Source organism: Martes martes (assembly GCF_963455335.1).
Source record: "Martes martes genome assembly, chromosome: 1".
Taxonomy (NCBI): Eukaryota; Metazoa; Chordata; class Mammalia; order Carnivora; family Mustelidae; genus Martes; species Martes martes.
The window spans coordinates 103,392,415-103,404,978 of record NC_137888.1 but is presented as its reverse complement, the minus strand read 5'-3'; positions in this window follow the sequence as shown (position 1 = coordinate 103,404,978).

Below are 12,564 nucleotides of genomic sequence, written 5' to 3'. Positions count from 1 at the left end.
GCTTCATGCCCAGTGCAGAGCCCAACACAGGGCCAATCTCATGAGCTTGAGAGCGAGATCTAGCCGAAATCAAGAGTCAGACAATTAACTGAGCCACCCAGGTGCCCCCGTGCATTTTAAAATTAACCCTTCTTGGGGCACCTGGGTGGCTCAGTGGGTTAAGCCTCTGCCTTCGGCTCAGGTCATGATCCCAGGGTCCTGGGATCGAGCCCCGCATTGGGCTCTCTGCTAAGCAGGGAGCCTACTTCCCGCTCTCTCTCTGCCTGCCTCTCTGCCTTGTGATCTCTCTCTGTCAAATAAATAAATAAAATCTTAAAAAAAAAAAAAAGAAAGAAAGAAAAAGAAGGAAAGAAAGAAAGAGATATTTGTTTCGCAAGTTTATGGATAGTTGGGAAATATTGTAACACAGATCTTGGGATTTACATGTTTTCTTAATTTATGCAATAATTTACATAACAACTTAATATTTTAAAGAGCTTATAAGGTCTCACCAATAACTAAACTTGGATTTTAGTTTTAATGTCTTCATGTTAAAAGAACGTTCAACACATTCTTTTAATTATGAGACACCTATAATTAATCTATGAAATACATAATTCTTTGTGGGAGTTTTTTTTTAAGATTTATTTATTTATTTTAGAGAAAGAGAGCACAAACAGGGGAAGGGGCAGAGGGTGAGGGAAAGAATCCTCAGGCAGACTCACTACAGAGCACAGAGCCCCATAAGGGGCTCTATCCTAGGACCCTGAGATCACAAGCTGAGCTGAAACCAAGAGTTGGACACTTGAAAAATTGAGCCATCCAGGTGTCCCAGAGTTACTTTTAAATTAGTAAGCTAAGATATGAACTTGATCATATTTACATTAAGGTAGAATAATCAATTCAGTTAAAAATTTTATATTGTTTTAATAGACACTACATTAGTTAAATAGTACATTCATAGTTTTAGTCACATTTTCAGCTCAACAAAATGTTTCAAAATCCTTTAAAAAATCTGGAAACTTGGCAAAGCCAAAGCATATTTTGTCAATATATCTAGCTTAATTTTTAAACCCATGTGAGCTCTAGAATAACTTCATTCATCTGCTTTCTATTAATTTATCCTGAACTCATCAAAATGTAACATCGAAAGGACTACTTGATGTCTCCAGAATTTAAATTTTTAAGTACTCTTCTTGGAATTATAGTAAATAGGAATCAACTCTCAAACATGTAAAATTTATGTCAAAATGTGTAATTCCATAGATGAAAACTTAATTAAAATTGCTTACTTGAAGACATTTGATGAGGTTATAAGAGCTTATGGATAAACAATGGGTTCTGTGCTCTTTACTCGGCAAGACTAAAGCATTATTTGCTAAGAGAAGTGTATGCCTATAAACAAAAGCAACCCACCCATGCCATGCCTCTGGCCACATCTTCTCTCCATTTAGTTGACATGGATGTCATAATGCAGAAAGATTCAGTGGAGATACAGTGGGACTCAGGAATACAGCCCAACAAATGATCACACTAAGTAGTAGGAAGAAGGTACACTGGGGATTAAAACTGACCTTTGGCTTGGTAGATATTCTGTTCTTGGTGATCTGTGTGTTTTCCCTGCCCAACATGCTGCTTGGCCCATAATAAGCTTTCAAAAATATTCACTAAATAAGTGTACTAATAGATGAAATAATGACTGATTCCATGGCTAACTACTTAATAGACTTGAGACTGTGAACAGACTTCTTGCTAAAGTCAGGAGTGTTTCTGGATTCGGCAAAGCTGAGCTTACAGAAGGTGGGTATCATAGATGCTAGCAAGAGACAAGGGTCTACTAGAAGGAAGATAAGTAGTGGTGTGTTGGTGAATGTTTAAGAACCAAATTGCCATCAGGGAAATACAAATCAAAACCACAGTGAGATACAACCTCACATCAGTCAGAATGGCTAAAATGAACAACTCACAAAACAACAGTTGTTGGCAAGGAAGGGGAACTCTCTTACACTGTGGGTGGAAATGCAAACTGATGTAGCCACTCTGGAAAACAGTATAGAGGTTCCTCAAAAAGTTGAAAATACATAGCTACCCTATGACCCAGCAGTTGCACTACTGGGTATTTATCCCAAAGATATAAATGTAGTCATCAAAGGGGCACCTGTGCCTCAAAGTTTATATCAGCAATGTCCACAATAGCCAAACTACAGAAAGAGCCCAGATGTCCATTGACAGATGAATGGATAGAGAAGATGTGGTATATTTATACAATGGAAGATTACTCAGCCATTAAAAAAATGAAATCTTGCCATTTGCAACAACGTGGATGGAACTAGAGGGTATTATGTAAGTAATATAAGCCAATCAGAGAAAGACAACTATCATATGATGTCACTTACATGTGGAATTTAAGAAACAAAACAGAAAATCATAAGGGAAGAGAGGAAAAAATAAAACAAGATGAAATCAGAGAAGGAGACAAACCATAAGAGATTCTTAATCATAAAAAACAATCTGAAGTTTGCTGGAGGGGAGGAGGGTGGAGAGATGGGGTAACTGGGTGATGGACATTAAGAGGGGCCTGTGATGTAATGAGCACTGAGTATTATATAAGACTGATGAATCAGTGACCTCTACCTCAGAAACCAATAATACATCATATGTTAACTAACTGAATTTAAATTTTTAAAAAAGGATCAACTTGCCAGGAAAAAAATCCCTGATTTACAGCATTAGTCAATTTTCATAATATAAACATTCCTATTATGACTAATGTGACATCATTGAATGTAGAGTTGGTAAGAGAGGCAAACAATCCACAATCCCTGACATGGTGTGAGTGGCTTCAGTGCACCAGTAAGCTACTCAAGACATCAGTGATATCCCAGGTTTTGACCACTTTTTCTTGTGTGTGTGTGTGTATATGATTTTATTCAAGTAAAAAATGAAATGAAATACCTTAATTTCCAACTATACAGAAATGCAAAAATTTAAGTTGACAAAGTAGATGAATATTTATGGATATGGGAAGATATTCTGTATCAATATTTATTGATGGGGAGAGATGTCAAACCAGTTAATACAGCATAGCACTTTACTGAAAATATAAATACATAATCAAATTCATACCCAGAATAGTCCAGAGTGAAACTATAGATTATCAAAGAAAGAGATCAAATATCAAAAGCAATCAGGGAAAACAGACATCTTGGTTACTAAAGACAATATGGACTTCTCATCAGTAGCAAGGGAGACCAGAAAATCATTGAATAGTATCTTCAAAGTGTTGAAAGAAAATACTGTCAACCTAGAATCCTATAACCAACCAAACTGTCATTCAAAAATAAAGACAAGAAAGGATAAGAGAGATCATAATACGCAGAAATCATCACTTAAAGAAATGTTAAAAGAATCTGAAAGAAATGCTAAAATAAAAAGAAGTACCGACAGAAGAAGTAGAATACCAAAAGTAAACTATAAGTGTATAAATTGGTGTTAATATTTTAAGAGTAACAACTAAAACTCTAGAAAGAGATTCTAAAACTTTTAACAAAGTTAAGAAGAAATTTTAAAATGTAATCTACCCTAAAAAAGACAAGAAATGAAGAAATAGAAAAAAGCATACAAGACATAGTAAATAGGACATACAAGTAATAAAAATAAATTTAAGTGAATGTAATTAATGTAATTAAATGAAATTCATCAGTTAAAACAGAGATTGTTGAGTTGGGGGGAAAAAAAATCCAGCTATACGTTACTTAAAAGAGACACATCTAAGACAAATTGATATTGGGAAGGATTTTTAAATACACACTTACTTAATGTTGAGGCTGAAGTTACTAGTTTTGCCAAGTCAGACATTGACATTCTAAGTAACCACTTTTAAAAACTTGATTAGAGCTGCCTTTAATGAAATATATGTGGTACTTTTACATATGTATATACATAAATGCATACATATGTGTGTGTATACCTGTATGTGCTATGTATGATAGAATTGCCGGCCAAGATTCCTTAGCATTAGAGCTTTCTGCCTTCTCTCTTTTTTTTTTTAAGATTTTATTTTTTTATTTGACAGACAGAGATCACAAATAGGCAGAGAGGCAGGCAGAGAGAGAGAGGTGGAAACAGGCTCCCCGCTGAGCAGAGAGCCCAATGTGGGGCTCAATCCCAGGACCCTGAGACCATGACCTGAGCTGAAGGCAGAGGTTTAACCCACTAAGCCACCCAGGTGCCCCCAGTTTTTTGCCTTCTAACAGAATTTCTAAGCCATGTTCTTGAATATGCTGATCAGAATCTTTCCTTCAAGTATGCTAAACACAGTTTTATGGTCTAGAAGAAAACATGCATGCACATATCGACAGACAGCCAATGGCCATAGAATGTTACCACTGAAAAGACTTGAGTGATCCTCTAAATGTTCTTTTAAAGATCTCAGATCCTTTGGAGGCTCTGAATAAAGTTATGAACCCAGTGGGAAAAAATTTTGTCCTTAAACAAAATCATACATGTTATTTGTGGAGATAATGGGGGATTTACCCATCCCCTGGAAATAAATTCTTGAAATACACTGACAGCCATAGCTGGTCCCCAGTTCAGAAACCTACAGTGACAAGATAAACCAAAAGAGTTGCTAGGAAAAAATAGTGTTAAGTATGCCCAAGTCTGCCTGACCAGGTTGTGGCCGAAGCGGGACACAGAGTCAGGGCCTGCCTCTCTCAACCTGTCATGAAGTGTTCCATCCACCAGTGCTCATTTTACATTTACCCACACTCCTGGTGTCATTCCTTGAAAGAGCACTTCTAACAGAAATGGAGGAAATGTGACAAAAATGCCAGGTAACATTTCCTTCTATCTGCAGAGCCATTTTTAAATGAAATTCTTAAACCAAAAGATTAGTTAACTATTAGTTCAATGAATACAGAAGACTCATATGGCCCAAATGATGATGAAAGAATCATCATAATGTATGCTATGTTTAGAGAGGCCTTGAAGATATATCATGCCTTAAAAATCAGGCATACACATAAAGAGAAAAGAGAGAGCAGCTAGGGTAAGGCAGGTTGGTCTCTTAAAATATAATCCTTTCTAATAAGGGGCTTCTTAGATTTTAGAATGTTACTTGCCTCTTAAAAGCACCTTGGGTACTACCAGAAAAATGTACTTTAGAATTATAAATCATTATTAATAATTATATGTAAATTTTTAACTGAGTGGAGATGGAAATGGTCTTTAGTAATTTATGCAAAACTGGTCATGTCTCGAATGGGAGAAGATATTTGCAAATGACATATCAGATAAAGGGCTAGTATCCAAAATCTATAAAGAACTTATCAAATTCAACACCCAAAAAACAAATAATCCAATCAAGAAATGGGCAGAGGACATGAACAGACATTTCTACAAAGAAGACATCCAGGTGGCCAACAGACACATGAAAAAGCACTCCACATCGCTTGGGATCAGGGAAATACAAATCAAAACCACAATGAAATATCACATCACACCAGTCAGAATGGCTAAAATTAACAAGTCAGGAAACGACAGATGTTGGCGAGGATGTGGAGAAAGGGGAACCCTCCTACACTGTTGGTGGGAATGCAAGCTGGTACAACCACTCTGGAAAACAACATGGAGGTTCCTCAAAAAGTTGAAAGTAGAGCTACCCTATGACCCAGCAATTACACTACAGGGTATTTACCCTAAAGATACAAATGTAGTGATCCTAAGGGGCACATGCACCTGAATGTTTATAGCACCAATGTCCACAATAGCCAAACTATGGAAAGAACCTAGATGTCCATCAATAGATGAATGGATAAAGAAGAAGTGGTATATATACACAATGGAATACTATGCAGCCATCAAAAGAAATGAAATCTTGCCATTTGTGAAGATGTGGATGGAACTAGAGGGTATTATGCTTAGCGAAATAAGTCAATCAGAGAAAGACAATTATCATATGATCTCCCTAATATGAGGACGTTGAGAGGCAATGTGGGTGGTTTGGTGGGTAGGAAAGGAATAAATGAGACAAGATGGGATCGGGAGGGAGACAAACTATAAGAGACTCTTAATCTCACAAGACAAACTGAGGGTTGCTGGGGGGGAGGGGGTGGGAAGAAGGTGGTTGGGTTATGGACATTGGGGAAGGTATGTGCTATGGTGAGTGTTGTGAAGTGTGTAAACCTGGCGATTCACAGACCTGTACCCCTGGGGCTAATAATACATTATATGTTAATAAAAAAATAAAAAATTATTTTTAAAAAAACTGGTCATGTGTTCTCTAAGATTTTTTAAAGTAAGGGCTTGGGTTGAACACCATGGTCAAGAGATAGAAACAAGAAAATCTCCTTTGATTTCAAAAACTGCCTTACATTTCTTTATTATCTTGCCTCAAAACTAAATTTTCTATACTTTACTTTTATTATTGAGAAATGTAGTTTTTTGAGGGGCACCTGGGTGGCTCAGTCAGTTAAGCCTCTGACCCTTGAATTCAGATCAGGCCATGACCTTGGGTCCTCGGATCAAGCCCTGTGTCAGTTGGGTTCCATGCTCAGCAAGGAGTCTGCTTGAGGATCCTCTCCCTTTGCCTCTGTCTCTCTCCCCAGCTTATACCCACAAGAAAGAAAGAAAGAGAGGGAGGGAGGGAGGGAGGGAAGGAAGGAAGGAAGGAAGGAAAGAAGGGAGGAAAGAAGGGAGGGAGGGAAGAAGTGAGGGAGGAAGGAGAAGGAGGGAGGGAGGGAGGAAGGAAGGGAGAGAAAATGAAAGAAAGAAAGAAGAAAAGAAAAGAAGAAAGAAAGGAAGGAAGGAAGGAGGAAGAAAGACAGTTGTTTGACAAAAAATGACTCAAACTTTTTATGAGAGGTGATGTATATATGGAAATAATTTTATGTTTCAGCTATCAAAGTATCTCTTCATTAGGTGGAGTGTGTTAAAGATGGGGGAATAAAGTAACATTCATGTTCCCCCATAAATATGAAGGACACTGTCTTGAGTCACTGCCTATGGGCTTATCAACACAGACGTCTCATCCTGAAAACCTATCCCATTGTCAAAAAGAGACACTACATTTGGGAATTTTATGATTGACTGGACCCAGAGACAAATTCATATTTTAATATTGCTACTCCCAGATAAATTTCTGAATTTTCCCTACTGGATGAGTGAGTCAGAAACATGCAAGTTTGATTCAAATAGTGTGCATGATGGACCTGTGGAAGAAGAGAAATAGAAAGTTAACCCTTCTCCACCAGATTGTAAACCATATGAGGACAGGCCCCTTAACCTCTCCATAGCCATGTCCTTTGTGCTTAGCACAAACTCTAAGAAAATATTTATTGAACTAGTGACTTAATGTATAAATTTTCCTGGTATACTTGTAGTTTTTATTTGAAGCACCTAGGCTTCAAAACCTGGAAGAATTTATTTAAATTTATATAAAAAATTTTATTTAAAAAAATACAATTCCTACCTCTCCATAATTTTGTGTAAACACAAGGAGGAAAACAGAAAAAGGAGGACTACACATTAAAACATGGTCCAAATATCCAGTTCAATGTACAGTGAATGTCTACTTCATAAAGTTATCCACCTCATAGTGTTTGGCTTCAAAATCTGCACCTGAGGGTTCTCGGGATCACCTGGCCCAATATCTATCTAGTCAAGCCCTGACAGGATCAAGAATATAATAAGAAAAGATGCAGGAACACAACGCAAATCTGATGCATGGGAAGGTCATGCCAGTCAATCGCTTCTATTTTCCTCTTTCCCTACCGTTACTCTTCCACCTTTCAGAACTTTTGCCCATCCCCGCTACTCACCGCTGTCATTCACTCTTACACCTGAAATGTCACACCTTGCTTGGCTTTTGGTCTCTGCATTTCTCCTTCCACCACACCTAGAACCTTTTGATCCCCACATGTAGGCTTACCTCCCACCTCCTGTTCTGGGTACTTTAGCCATGAAAAATTCCAGCTTTCTTATCAGCACTCTGTCTACAAGCCAACAGCAAGTTTTGATTGATTTTAAGACCATACAGCAATTTTCTCATCTTTATCTCTTGGGCAAAGTCATCAATTACACGTAAACATGTACACATGGGCATATGCATGAGAATACATGTTAACACGTACACATACATATACAGAGACACTCACACATGGACACACATCTTAGATAACGAATAAGGGAAGGTGAAATACCACTTCCCTAGTATCAAATGTCTAAAAAACTTAAATGACTACTTTGTGTGGTACAGCACTGTGATGATAATTATTCATATTGGCAATCCTTGACATTGCAAGACAATGTGTTTTATGCTATAGCAAAGATTAATAATTTCTGAACAGTTTTAATGGTCAATGGATTTGAACCAGGTAAAATTTGGCAGTTCTTGCCTGAGGATGCTTACTGGTTAACTCCATCTTGGCACTGGCTTGGTAACCAAATGTCTACTAATTCCTGAGAACTGAGGTTTCTCTTTTTAATGACATCTGAATGGAGATTTTAATGCTAAAATGGACATTATTAAATTCTCTTGCCTATCTGTATATCTATTTTTTTATGCACCCATCCATGATATATATAAAGTTTAGGAACAGCCTGGCACCTACTAAGTACCATATAAGAGTTCACTATTATAGAGTATTATGGGCAAGACTTACCATTGGGTAATGCGGTTTTTGCCAAGATCTGAGCTTTCTCTTCCTGTTGTCTGCTTCAGAATCTAGTGCTGTCTCTTTTTTTCTATCCATGTTACTTGATCTGCACTAATTTTTCTTCTGTATTCAACACTGAAATGCTGACTGGAGAATTAAAAATCACACAATAGTCTAGGCAAATATTCTAAACTCAATCAACAGAGCAGTAAGATTTTTTAATTTTATTATAAGAATTTAGTCACTGGTTTTCTTTTCACTGCTTTAATGTTATATAAATTTCTGTACCCAGAATGAAATAATTTGACACCTGCAATAACACTCCTCAAACTTTCCATGAAGACTTTCGCAGGACACCCTTATAAGCCTATAAATGAGTCTCCAACTAGCAATAATCGCGCCTCGGATAAACCTCATTGGCTACGATACTGCCACTGCGCAAAGCTTGTGAGTCTCCAACTGTCAATGGAAGACTACAGACTTCAGGAGGCTTAGAAAGGAAAGAAAAGCTTCCCACAAACTACTTTTCCTATCTCTCTTACTCCCAAATAATGCCAACTGAAAGAAATAGTTTGTTATCAGCAAGAGGGAAGAGGAGAGAAAATATAATTTTAATTATCACAAATGTGCTATAAATTGCACAACTATTAGTTATTTTGTTGATTTATCTTTTCATCTCAATATAATAATAACTTCTCAAAAAATGTTTATTTTTAAATAAAGTCAGTAAAGCAGATTTCATTCACCAGCACACCTAATTTTGTATCATTCTAATATAAATGGAAGTTTATTACATGTACCACAACTGCTTTATACTACTTCACAAGAGAGAAACAAATATTCTAAGGCATTTACTACCTGAAACAAATACAACTCTTGCTATGTCCTTGACAAGATCAGTTAAGGAACTGAACTGGTTCAGAGAGGACAGTTATACTGGAGATTGGAGTCCATTCCACCATGATTTGATCCTACAGTTAAAATCATTTTACTCAACACCTAATCAAAGAGACTTTCCCTCCTACAGCAAGTGTTAGACCTCCCCGGATAAATGAAGATCTCATTTTGTAAAATTTCACCATTATTTAGTTAACTACTCCTTAGATAGATACTACCCAAAATAAGTTATTTCCTTTCTTTTTAACTAAAACAACAAGCAAATTGGCAAATAAAAAACCACAATATATGTTCATTGAGAAAAAAATGCCATGGACTGTGTAGCAAATGCTTTCTGACAGTATAATCTTACCAGAAAAAAATGGAAATAAAACAGTGTAATTCATTGAACTTTAGTCATGCCTTTTTTTTTGTTAATCAAGTACAATTCTCCTCTAATTTATTCAAAACTGAAAAAGAAGGCTGAGCAGATGTAATAATGAAAAGGAGCGTGTTCTACCTCGTGTGACACAAGCATTGTTTGACCTCTAAAGAGAGCAATGAGGTCTGACTTTTTACCTAGAAAATTAGAGCTTGGAAACCATTTGGCCAAAGGTCACAGACCAATGTCTTCAGGCTGAACTGGGCCCAGTGCCACAGGCCAACACATATGTATGAGGCACAATATTTAGAAATCACAGATTTCCTATAAAAAGTCTAGATTTCAAGTTTCTCAAAAAACAAAAACAAGCAAACAAAAAACTGGGTTGTGGGCTCCTCCGACCTGGAGACTCCCCCCTCTGGGTGGGAGTCTGAAGCTGAGGGAGACTAGGTGTCCTCAGGTATCCTCAATTGTACACATTCCTTTCAGGCTGCTGTAGAGATAAATAGGCCAAGCCCAACTTGTCATTCTTGTCAATCCTGAGACCTGGACCAGGAACAGAGTAGAATCCAGATGCAAAAGGATGTAATTCTGCCATTTTGAGCTTTTGCTTATTTATCCATTTTACAATTGGTAAGAGCACATGACAAATCTCTAATGCCAAAAGCTATTCTCAGCATAAATGGCCATATTTTAATCAGCACAATATTCAAACTGAAGCAAAATTATTGTTTGTTAGAGTTTGGTCTGCTAGCAAACCTCAACAGGTTGTTAAGTTTTTTGAGAGCAGAGAAATCTTCACTAGGCAGTCTCTCAACATCCACCCACGCGGTCACAGCCCCATGGGGTGATGAATACCTGGGAGAAGGGGAGGTGGGCTGAGTCTCTGAAGGGAAGAAGCTGAGTTGGAGTAACTACTTGCTACCTTGGCTTTCATGCATAGGTAGATGACATGTCACAGCATTGTTTAAGAACATACAAAGGGGGACGCCTGGGTGGCTCAGTTGGTTAAGCCGCTGCCTTTGGCTCAGGTCATGATCCCAGGGTCCTGGGATCGAGCCCCGCATCGGGTTCCTTGCTTGGCAGGGAGCCTGCTTCTCTCGCTGCCTCTGCCTGCCTCTCTGCCTGCTTGTGTGTACTCTCTCTCTCTCTCTGGCAAATAAATAAAATCTTTAAAAAAAAAAAAAAAAAAAAGAACATACAAAGGGTGGGGAGCACAGGGTGACTCAGTTAGCTAAGTGTCTGACTTTGTCTCAAGTCATCATTTCAGGGTCCTGGGTTCAAGCCCCACGACGGCCCCGAGTCAGTTCCCCCACCCCCCAGCTCAGCAGTGAATCTGCTTGTCCATCTCCACTCTGCCCCTCTCCTTCTGCTCCTGCTCTCTCTCTCTCAAATCAGTAAATAAAAATTTTTTTATAACAACTGACTTTTTAAAAAATATTTTATTTATTTATTTGACAGACAGAGATCACAAGTAGGCAGAGAGGCAGGCAGAGAGAGAGAGGAGGAAGCAGGCTCCCTGCTGAGCTGAGAGCCCGATATGGGGCTTGATCCCAGGACCCCGAGATCATGACCTGAGCCGAAGGCAGAGGCTTTAACCCACTGAGCACACAGGTGCCCCAGTAAATAAAATCTTAAAAAAAAAAAAAAATACAAAGGAAACCTAAATATTGAGGTCAATTCCAAAAATATTCAAATTACATTGCTATTTCACAAAATGGGTTTCAGAGGTCAAGTTACCTTAGTAACTGGCTGCATACATTTCATAGCCTGTGTTATATCAACCACCAATTTAGGAAAGAAATATTTAAACATTAAGGAATGAAATGTTTCTTCACCATAATTGATTTTCCTTATTCTTTTTTTTTCCCCTTATTCTTTAAGAGGTTAAAATCATTGATACTTTTCATTTAGGGAAAAAAACAAATCTAATTTTCAGTGAATATAAATATTTTTAGGGATAAAAACCACTTAAACTTAAAACTGAAATTGCTTTGAAGTGGTTCATGAAGACAGAAATAAAAATCATAAATAAGCATTCAGAATCTGAAACAAATTTATTTTATGAAGCAAAATGCATGGAATCAAATATTTTTCCATGGCAATAAATATAATTTTCCTTAGGGAGTTTGGAAAATTCCCTCCAAAGTTCTGATTGATAAGTTTTTTAAGAGAAAGACTGCTTTTTGAGGTAGTAAATCGCCTACTGACATATTCTCCACAAAGCTTCAGTGTTTAATACCAAGCTGCTGGGATACAAGTACAAAGACATCAATTATCCCAAAATAGATTGGGGCAGAGTCCAGTTCACTTATTAGTCCTTTAGGCTATGTCCACAGGGGACAGAGAGAAATAGAGATTTGGCAATCAGCTGGTTAATTTGATCACTGCAGACAACTGCGTTGTATAATTTAGGTCGGAAACATACCCTGACCTGGTATTCCTAATTTGGAACATTCATCAAATTAATCAAATAATCACCAATTCTCAGTTTCACTATACCCTGTAAACAGAGTCCTAGCATCAATGATCAAGTTTTCATTTACAATTATAAACAAAATGTGCCACTATCTGGGCAACTGCACCTTTTAGATGATGTCCCATTCTCTACACAGCCCTTCCAAACCATCTTCATTCTCCCCAGTTATCAGCCTAATTCACTTATCCTCC